Source organism: Oxyura jamaicensis, chromosome 5, assembly GCF_011077185.1.
Source record: "Oxyura jamaicensis isolate SHBP4307 breed ruddy duck chromosome 5, BPBGC_Ojam_1.0, whole genome shotgun sequence".
NCBI lineage: Eukaryota > Metazoa > Chordata > Aves > Anseriformes > Anatidae > Oxyura > Oxyura jamaicensis.
In genome coordinates this window covers 45759429-45768834 of record NC_048897.1, presented here as the reverse complement: position 1 = coordinate 45768834, position 9406 = coordinate 45759429, and the positions used below count along the sequence as shown (strand labels likewise).

At 43.7% G+C, this 9406-nt stretch overlaps 1 long non-coding RNA gene across 1 annotated transcript; it reads left to right on the top strand.

Annotated features, from left to right (window-relative positions):
• The first annotated feature begins 721 nt into the window (after positions 1 to 721).
• Positions 722 to 7271, top strand: LOC118167427. Its single transcript, XR_004751132.1, has 3 exons — positions 722 to 734; positions 5671 to 5674; positions 7128 to 7271. It is a non-coding gene; the product is annotated as an uncharacterized LOC118167427 (long non-coding RNA).
• The last annotated feature ends 2135 nt before the right edge of the window (positions 7272 to 9406 follow it).

Sequence of the window (9406 nt, the reverse complement as noted above, 5' to 3'; positions counted from 1 at the left end):
GCCAATGGTGTAATCACGTGGGGCTTAATCCTGCAAACATGCAAAAGTAAAGTTACTTACATATCTAAGTCCTGGCTGCGTACAGCCGTTTGAATGTAAACTCCTCAGCCTGAACGTGCATCTGCACAGTATTTAATGCAAAGGGTTTGATCCAGCCTGGGGTCTTTGTGCTAAATATATAATAATTATTATAATGAGGGTATTAATGATTTGTTTGTGTGCTACTCTTACATCTAGTGCCAAATATTATAGAGACCGTGTATCTGGGAAGAATTTAGCCCTTAGTATTTTATATCTGTAATAATCCATGACTGAGTTGCTGGATTCCATCTCATTTGTATATGCCATATTTTTTTTCCAGAACATCTGTTTAAACCCACACTGGATAGCTGCCAGATTAGTGGAAAGGATATGGTATAAAGAAGACTTTTGTTTCCTCCGAGCAAGGAGAAAAAATAAGTTACAAGTTGGTACAGATTGCGGAGAAGAAGCAACTTTTTCTCTCCAGAAGCAGATGTCCTGTAGTGTTTGAAAATGAAATGTTTTTGTGTCTTGCAGGCAAAGGTTCTGCGTTTCAACAATATTGATTGTCAGTTAGTACAGACTGTCAGCCTGCCGTGGTTAACCTACCAGTTGTTTGAGAGACAATCATGAGCAATTAAGAATCACATTTCACAGATTCAAATGCATCCATATTGCCACTTTATTCAAAATCCCTTTTTTCATGTTGGAAAGTACATTGGTGAGAGAGGAGAAGTTTTCTGTTTTTCCCCTGCCAACCATATTTTCATTGCTGGCCAAATTAAGAGAGATATATATTGCTCATAAACTTGCTGCAGCTTCTTGATTAAAATCTTGCATGCAGCACTCCTTTCAACATCAATCTATAATAATAAGGAGTGAGCACATTGCATTTCATTTCTTTGTATTGTGCCTGAGATGCAAAGCACCAGGGAAACATCATGGAAAGATTCAGCTGCCAAACAAGCAGTAGCACAATGAGAAAAAGACCATTCTTTCCAAGGACAACACTTTGTGATTTGAAATGGGGAAAAGAATAGGAAAATTAGAACCAAGAAGAGGCGAGCACTCAGCAGCTGAGGTTAGAACGGTGCTAGCTGTGCAGTGGTTTTGCAGCTGATACCAGCGAGGCTGCAAAGCGCTGAGATCAACCTGTTGCACCAAGAAAAGCAGCCCGCATGAGACAAAGCACGGAGTGCTGCACAACTCCAAGGCCAGCAGTGCCTGGAAAGCTTGTGGCTCTTGTCACCTTCCTGCCAAGCACTTTGCAAAGATTTGCTGGCTGGTGGCCTGTTGGAGGGATGTAGAGGGGACACTGGGTCTGGGTAATGTCTTAGCAGAGGGTTGTGTTGCCGCACCTGTGCCAGGCACTGTTCATATTATGTTGTCACAAGCTTCATGCATGCAGTCACCTTGGCTGGTGCCTTCAGTCCAAACACCTGGGGACCATCTCAACCTCATGAGCCAACATGACGTAGAAGGACTTCAAGCAAGGATCAATCCTGCCTCCTTTTCCAGAAAACTTCCAAACCAAAACATTCTCCAAAAGAAACCAAAATCCATCAGTTCTTCCAAAGAGCAGACCACTCACACTGTCAGAAGATATTTCTGATGTCAGGTGACTCCCTCCATGGGTTTCTCAGCACTCTGAACCTCAGAAGCCCTTCCCATGCCCCTGCTGCCCACCTCCCATGAAATCCATGCATGCTCTGGGTCTGTGATGCTTGTGGGAACGGGACCTGAAGTAGCATAGGCAGGTTTTGCTGTTGGGAATTTTCCCCTTGCAGAATGCATTGAGTTCTGCCTCATTTGCAGGGAAAGCTAGTAAGCATCAAGTCCTGAGCAAAACAATGTACATCAGTTGGAGACTGTTGGATTTCTACAAGAGCAACTCGTGGAAAATGTCAGCACACACTTCACAATAATTAAGGGGCTCAAAAAGGATCCTTGTCTGCAAACCTGTCCATGGTAATGGTTTAATTTCCACCTCGTGTTTCCCTCCATCCCATCATCATAAAAAAAAAAAAAAAAAAGAAAGTAAAAAAAAGTAAAAAGTAGCACTAAAGGATTAACAAAATGAAATCTTCATGATTTAGAATCTCAGGAGAGTATTTCAGAAATTATTATTGACAATTTTGGGCAGCAATACCATCAAATGAAAGGTGATGAAAATGGGGAATCACAAGAAAAAAGGGAAATTATGTAGCTGAATAATATCATAAAATCATCTCCCACACACAAATGCACACTGGTTATGATACCAAGGTTGGTGTGAGTATAAAAGTGAAGAGTTTCATATTTAATAAGACTTTGTCAATTCAAAACTTAGATTACAGGGATTTCTGCGCAGTACCTCTCTCTGACCATCTTTACCTCTCCTCTGTACAAAACACAAGTTTGTGGTTTTACAATCATATTTTCCTATTTTTAAAACTTATTTTCTCTGCTTCTTGCTTTGTAAGAAAGACAGTGAAACTGCAAGAGAAACTGTCTTGACAGAGGAAACAGAAATGGGTTTATGCACAACACGCAAACAACTGAACAAAGTAAACACCGACAAAAATAGAAAGCGAGGTTTATTTTCTCTCTGATCTTTCATTTTTGGTGATAGTTGTGATTAAGGAGAACTTCCAACACTTCAGACAAAAGGCAAATTTTTAAGCAACTGATAAAATAGAGTGTTCAGGCATTAGCATGCAATGAAACCATATCTTATTTTTTTCTGACAGCAGGATACAAAGATTCCTTGTGTTGAGGACTCTACCCTGAAAAAGCAAGAACTCTGGATGCGTCTGTTTAAATAAACTGCAAATCTTTGCATCACACTCTATAAGTAAATGCTTTATATCTGTGAAACTGATTCTTCTAGAATTAGACATTCAAGAAAACTAAGCATGCTTTTTGCCCCCTCTCGTACGTTTGCCTTTGACTTTAAAAAAATCTATCAAGGGATTTAAGCTGGAGAAAATGTCAAATACCCTGAAAACATTGCTATAATTTATGATCCCCAAAATTTTGGTCCTGATATCAGAGATAGGTTCCAATTTAGGCTCGCTTTGACAAGATGACTTCGTCTTATGCTGATCTCGATCTAACTGTCGACACCAATATTAAGTAAACATACAACGGTATAATTACATTTTACACTGATCTATAAAATATTCATGTAATAATAATGAATACATACATGCAATCATACAATATCATCATCATAAACTGTGGTCAAATACATATGATATTTGCAATGCTTATTCTTTGAGCATATAAATACATATTCATTAGAACTGAAACTAATTAGTGCATGGTCATTGACAGCTGAGAATATTAAGCACCACTTCTGAATTACACTCGCAAAGACAATTTTAAAATGACATTCATTCTCAAGTTGTGGGTCAGTTTACTTCTCCAGCTATGATAATATTTTTTTCCAGCAGAAAGAATAATGTTTATACTAATTGTCATGTGAATGTCTAAGCGCTTTCTGTAACTAGTAATCAAATTAGGGAGTTGAAAGTGTCTTTAACTATACCAATGTTAGTCTATTTTCATATTTAAAATTGGCCTTTCCCACAGCTCATTCAAGTTTATGTTCTAGCCACATGTCCCACAGATAAATAAACAGATGCTCTATATAAAGAGTTAGATCATATTCTGAATGAGTGAGGAACATATGTCATCATTAAGGGAAGCTTCAGTGCCAATGCTGGCATTAAGGTAGAGGAAAGAAAACAAGAACTTGAAATAGAGCAGCATAATCCCAAGGAAATTGTCAAAAGCAGGAGAGAGGTTATTTTCACTAGAATTGGCAAGAAAATATTGCTCGGCAGTTTTTGCTGAAAAAATAAAAAATAAAAAAAAAAATAGCAAGAGAATTTTTTGATTTTTTTTAATTAAAAAATGTCCTCTGTTGTTGGCAGTTTTGGGCTGAAACCAAAAATTAAGTTTTTTAGCTCAATGTGCCAGACCCCTAAGTTTTGTTTGAACAGAACTTTTTGTGAAGGATTTTAGGTGCCCAGTTTACTGTTTAAAACAGTGACAAAATGAGCAAGACTGAAATTTCTCAAGAATATTTTTCGGTTTTGAAAATCTAATTTTTGAGTAAGAAATTTTCATAGAAGTGGTTTTTGTTTGTTTGTTTGTTTGTTTTGTTCTGTTTTTTTCACACACCATCCATGAAAAGAGGATATCCAGATATAGCAGATAATAGATCTTCACTGTCTGAACCAAACTAGATGACATCGTTGTTATTGTTACTATTGTGTCGTGTGCTTCACAGAGACTGAAAGGACAGTTCCTGCCCAAAAGATCATTGTAATCTAAATATAAGTCTAGAGCCTTTATTTATAAAATGTATAGAATCGAGGCATTTTTAATTGGATGCAGAATATTTTTTCAGAGAAAAGTACCGTGCGAACATAAAAAGAATGTTAGCTCTTAGGATTTAGGGAAAAAAAATAAAATATGAAAATTCATGCTCTAAGTGGAAGAAAAAAAAAAAAAAGTTATCCACAAATGTCTTCTTCAATTTATTTGGCAATTGGATCATAGCAGATGAGCACAGGACTAACAGAGAAAATCTGGAAAAGAGGAAAGTGCTAAAAAATGGAGAAGGTTCTGTGATGGGCAGAGCAGAGATCACAGATGCAGTTAGAGGGTTTATGCAGGATATTGTTTCAAGTGACAGCTGATTTCCTAAATCACAAACTTTCTAAGGGACTTCTAAGGTGTAGTGAATAATAACACGGAGAGCACTGGAAGGACAGCTGCTTTGACATATCTGCTGTAACACTGATTTTCATCTTTAAATTCTCTAAACCAGGATGTTTAAACCATGTCTGGGATGAAATCCACAGGAACTGGGGCATCTAAGGGTGGGAAGGGAGGGAAGGCAGCTGTGTGTATGATCTTGGAGGTCTTTTCCAACCTTAATGTTTCTATGATTCTATGTTACGCTGAGGAGAGGCTAGAGCCGGAGCTGGAAAATGACATGTGGAAGGTGGGGAACAAGGTAGATAAGGCTGCAGTATGCAAGGCCCTGCAGTTTTGCCACCTAACCTCACCTGTAAGAGAGGCCTAAAAGAAAGCTGGAGAGGGACTCTGTCAGGGAGTGTAGTGATGGAACAAGGAATGATGGCTCTGAACAAATGGAGGGGAGATTTACATGTGATGTGATGTGAGGAAGAAATTCTTCACTCAGAGCACAAAGTGCACATGGGGATTAGGGCTGAAGATGCACCTTGCTTCTGTTCTTTTCCATAAATAAAATAAAATTACCTAAAAAACAGTCTTAAAAATAAACCCAGGGCACAGGATGGGAGGTGGAGGGCAGTTCATGTGGCCGAGGGGCAGCCTTTCTCTGGCAAGCCAAATGGCCCGGGGGAGCCAGCCCCAGGAAAGGGGCCCTCAGCCTCCCAACCCTCCTCCTTCCTCCACGTGAGGGCATCTCCCAGGCCGCTCCCAACACAGCCGTCTTTGGCCACGCGTGGGCCACTCCATCACAGAGGCTTGCTGAGGTCACAGTGGCCACCACTGCCCCGCCTTTGCCTCGGGCCCTATAAAACAGGACCCCTGTTGCTGGCCCGCCACTTGCTCAGCTACTCGGTCCTCTGAGAGCCAGCGTACGCAGCACGAAGAAGGCTCGAGAAGGAGCAAGGTGAGCAGCAGCCCTCCTCGGTGTGAGGACAGCGAAGCGGTCTGAGGAAGCACCAAGAAGGATGGCAGCTAACGAGAGGAGGATGTGTCATGGGCAGAGGGACAGCATCTCCGGCACAAAAGACACCAGTGCCTGGGGGACTTCTGGTGCCCAGCCCAAAGACACATATCACAGATATCACTGGCACTGCAGCGATGCGGAGAACAGGCCGGCCCCTCAGACATACAGCAGCAGTGGTGCAGTGCTGGTGTGGAGCGACTGTGGGAGCGTGAGGCAGGCAGCCATGGGGAGCAGAGGCATGCCCATCGGCCAGAACGCAGCGTGGGACCCAGCCCTGGCCATAAAACAGATGGCAGCATTGAATCCATGCCTGCAAATGAACTGGACAGCGGCATGGGACCTACACGTGGAACTGGGCAACGCCCTTGTTCAGCACCCCGACCTGAAAACATACCTACCTGATGGAAGGCATCCCGTGTGGGCACTCCCAGGCAGGGACTGGCTTGTCCTCCTGCCTAACACTGTGGAGCCCATGGAGGGGGATCCACAAGAAGAACCGGAGGAACCCATGGAAGTGGATCCACCTTGGCCACATCAGACCTGGGACTACCCCGGCAGGTCTTTGCTCTGTGCCATCAGAGAACACCAACAGCTTCACAGCAGGGCCCAGTGAGCTCCCTACTCGTTGTCACTCAGGCTCCATGCCAAGCATTAGCTTGGAGCCACCAAATACCACGGACATCCTAACCCGCAGGATGTCCCGGCAATAAAGAACTCTGTTGCCAATTCTCAGGGGTTGTGTGAGTGCTTCTTTCCCACCCCCCAGCCCTTGTGCAAGAGGTGGCATCCCTTCTGTGCAGAGCCTTGAGGAAGAGCATAAGGGAGGACCCAGCTTCATTTGATCTGCTGCACTGGGGTGAGAGGAGGAGTCCCTGAGGGCCACCATGCACCTCTAACATTTGTGAAAATAGACTGAGGGGTGAAAACAGTAGTGTGTTAGCAATTATAGGCGGCTAATTTCTTATATTAGGAGTGAGTTTCTATATCTGAGTAATTAGTAACGACAGACATGGAGAAGGCTGAGGTACTCAGCAACTTCTTTGCCTCTGTCTGCACTGGTAGATGGGCTTCCCAAAGCCTTTCATTTCCCTGAACCCGTAGATGGAGGCTGGGGGATCAAAGTCACACCCACTGTAAGTGAAGAGCAGGTTTGAGACCACCTGGTGAATCTAAACAGGTACAAGTCTATGGGACCTGATGACATGAATCCCAGGGTCCTGAGGGAACTGGCCAATGTAGTTGCCAAGCCTCTCTCCATCATAGTTGAAAAGTCCTGGCAGTTGGGCAATGTCCTTGGTGAGTGGAAAAAGGGACATGTCATGCCCCTACTCTTCAACAATTAAAACAAAGAATTGAAAAAAGAGCACTACTCTTCAACAATTAAATCAAGTAGGAGACATTTTTTATCAGAAAGAGCAGTCAGGCATTGGAACATGTTGCCCAAGGAGGTGGTGGCATCACCATCCCTGGGGGTGTTCAAAGAAAGGATGGACCTGGTGCGTAGGAACATGGTTTAGTGGGTGACATTGGTAGGAGGGTGATGGTTGAACCAGATGATCTTGAATGTCTTTCCAACCTTAATTTTTCTGTGATTCTATGATTCTATGAAAGGAGAAGCCTGTTGTTCTGCCATTGACCTAACTGACTTCCTAATTCAGGAAATCTGGGTGTCGGGCTGGAGAGCCCCACGGCCATGTGGCACTTTGGAGACGGGAAAAGTCCTGTGTCTGTGGATGGTGCACCAGCTCTGGAGGAGGCTGCTGGATCTAGCATGCAGCTTTTGGCTGCCTGTTGCATCGGTCAGTGGCAACGTGCAAAGCTTTGGTAGTGCGTAGCTGGATCTGTGAGCCTTGGCTGCCTGTGCGATGCTTTTATGTGCTTAATGTGAGAAATGAGCACATGACAGAAATTCCTGGTGGCCTGGCCCGACAGCAAACATCCAGTGCTCTCTATGCTAAAGAGGTCCTGTAAAGCCCCAGATTCAGGTGTAGCCCTGGAGAGGAAACACCCATCCAGCACTCCTGATTTGGAAGAGAAACATCACCGTGGAACATGTAGGGAGGCTTTATTTGGAGCAGGACCATTCACATCGACAGCGTTTGGGCTATTTCTTGCTGATGGTTGTTCAGTTGGCCCTGCCAACAAATCCTAACCACTGGGGAGGGAGGGAAGGAGACATCATGGTCCAGGGGTACCACTCGAGCTGTTTTGTTTTTAGAAGCATGGAGCTGGGCCATCCAGGCTCTCCCGTTTGCACTGTCACTGGTTTTGTGCATGACCCTGGGACAAGTCATTTTCTTTCCCTCACCTCAGTTTCTCTCTCTAAAAGAGGGGAAAAGAGACAGCTTTGGTCACGCTGGTATCTGCCAGTGCAGTCTAGAAGAGTTAAACGTAATTATGGCCATTTTAGCTCCACCAATGATTGCACATAGCTTTTGGTGATAGTCCAGCAGCCAAAGGAGCTGAAAGGAGAAGCCTTTTTCAGTTCAGCCTCAATGCACAAGCATGTGTTTAGGGCAGACGATGAACCACGTGTGACAGCTTACCACTGACTGTGGTGGGTTCTCCAGGCAGAATACTGACAGGAAGTCTGGGCAGTTTTCTGATATTAAAAATACAGGCCCTAGAGGACTAGAACTTTGCTTCAACATTTGGCTTTAATTCCTCCAACACCTGACCTCTTCGCTACCACAAACTAAATACAACACCACCATGTGGGGGGGAAATTAGGCCTCTGCAGGGCTTGGGTACCCGATGCAGGTACTGCAGGTGAACAAGCCACCTCACATCAGCTGGGCCATGCAGGTGCTTACTCCTACAAGCAGTTACAATTGCTCCCTACAGCAAGCGTACACTATTTCAGCCGTGCTTTCCCCACCACAAGATGTGCCAGCCCACCACCTTCACAGGAGCCAAAGCGTGCACAGGGCTGTAGCAGCTCAGTTTGGCTGGCGAGCACCAGCTCGGCACACTGCAGCACCTCGATCGAATGCCTGAGCACCAGCATTGAAACCCCACTGAAATCATCTCTTTGGGGATGCGTTCATTCGTAAGGTACGGTAAAAGTGGAAGTGATAAAGAAGTTGTAGCAGGTAGCCCACAGCCTTTTCCCCAACTCTATGCCCTGCAGCTTCGTAACTGGTGACTGCTGCTGCTACCCAAAGTTGCTGCTTAAAATACTCTCTGCTGTTGGAATACACCAGAACTGCTCTCCTCCCACATCCAGCCCCCATACAGAACGATCTAAATGTTAAAGAAGCAACAAAAAGAGTGGTTTTGGAAATAATTAGGTCAATTAAAATGTAACAAGGAGAATGGTCTAGACATAGACGGCATTTAAATTAGCAACAAACTGTTCCGTTTGGGCTCTTTGGTTCAATCGCCTATTTAATCATCAATTCATCTATGCGAATTCCTAGCAAATTAGAGAATTTGCTAAATTAACGTACCCTGAAGGTGGTGACTAAATTATGTATCAATGTCACTAATGCCTGTTCTGTCTAAAGCATAAGAGAAACAACAGCCAGGCTGTTCAGAGAGGGGCTTTGGTGTCACACACTCTCCAAGGATCATGTAAAATGCTGCAGTTTAGAAAGGTCTGTGAGGTTAAAAAAAATCGCTTTGGTTCTGCATTAGGCAGTTGGAATTTTATTTAAACATCCCTTGCCCAGA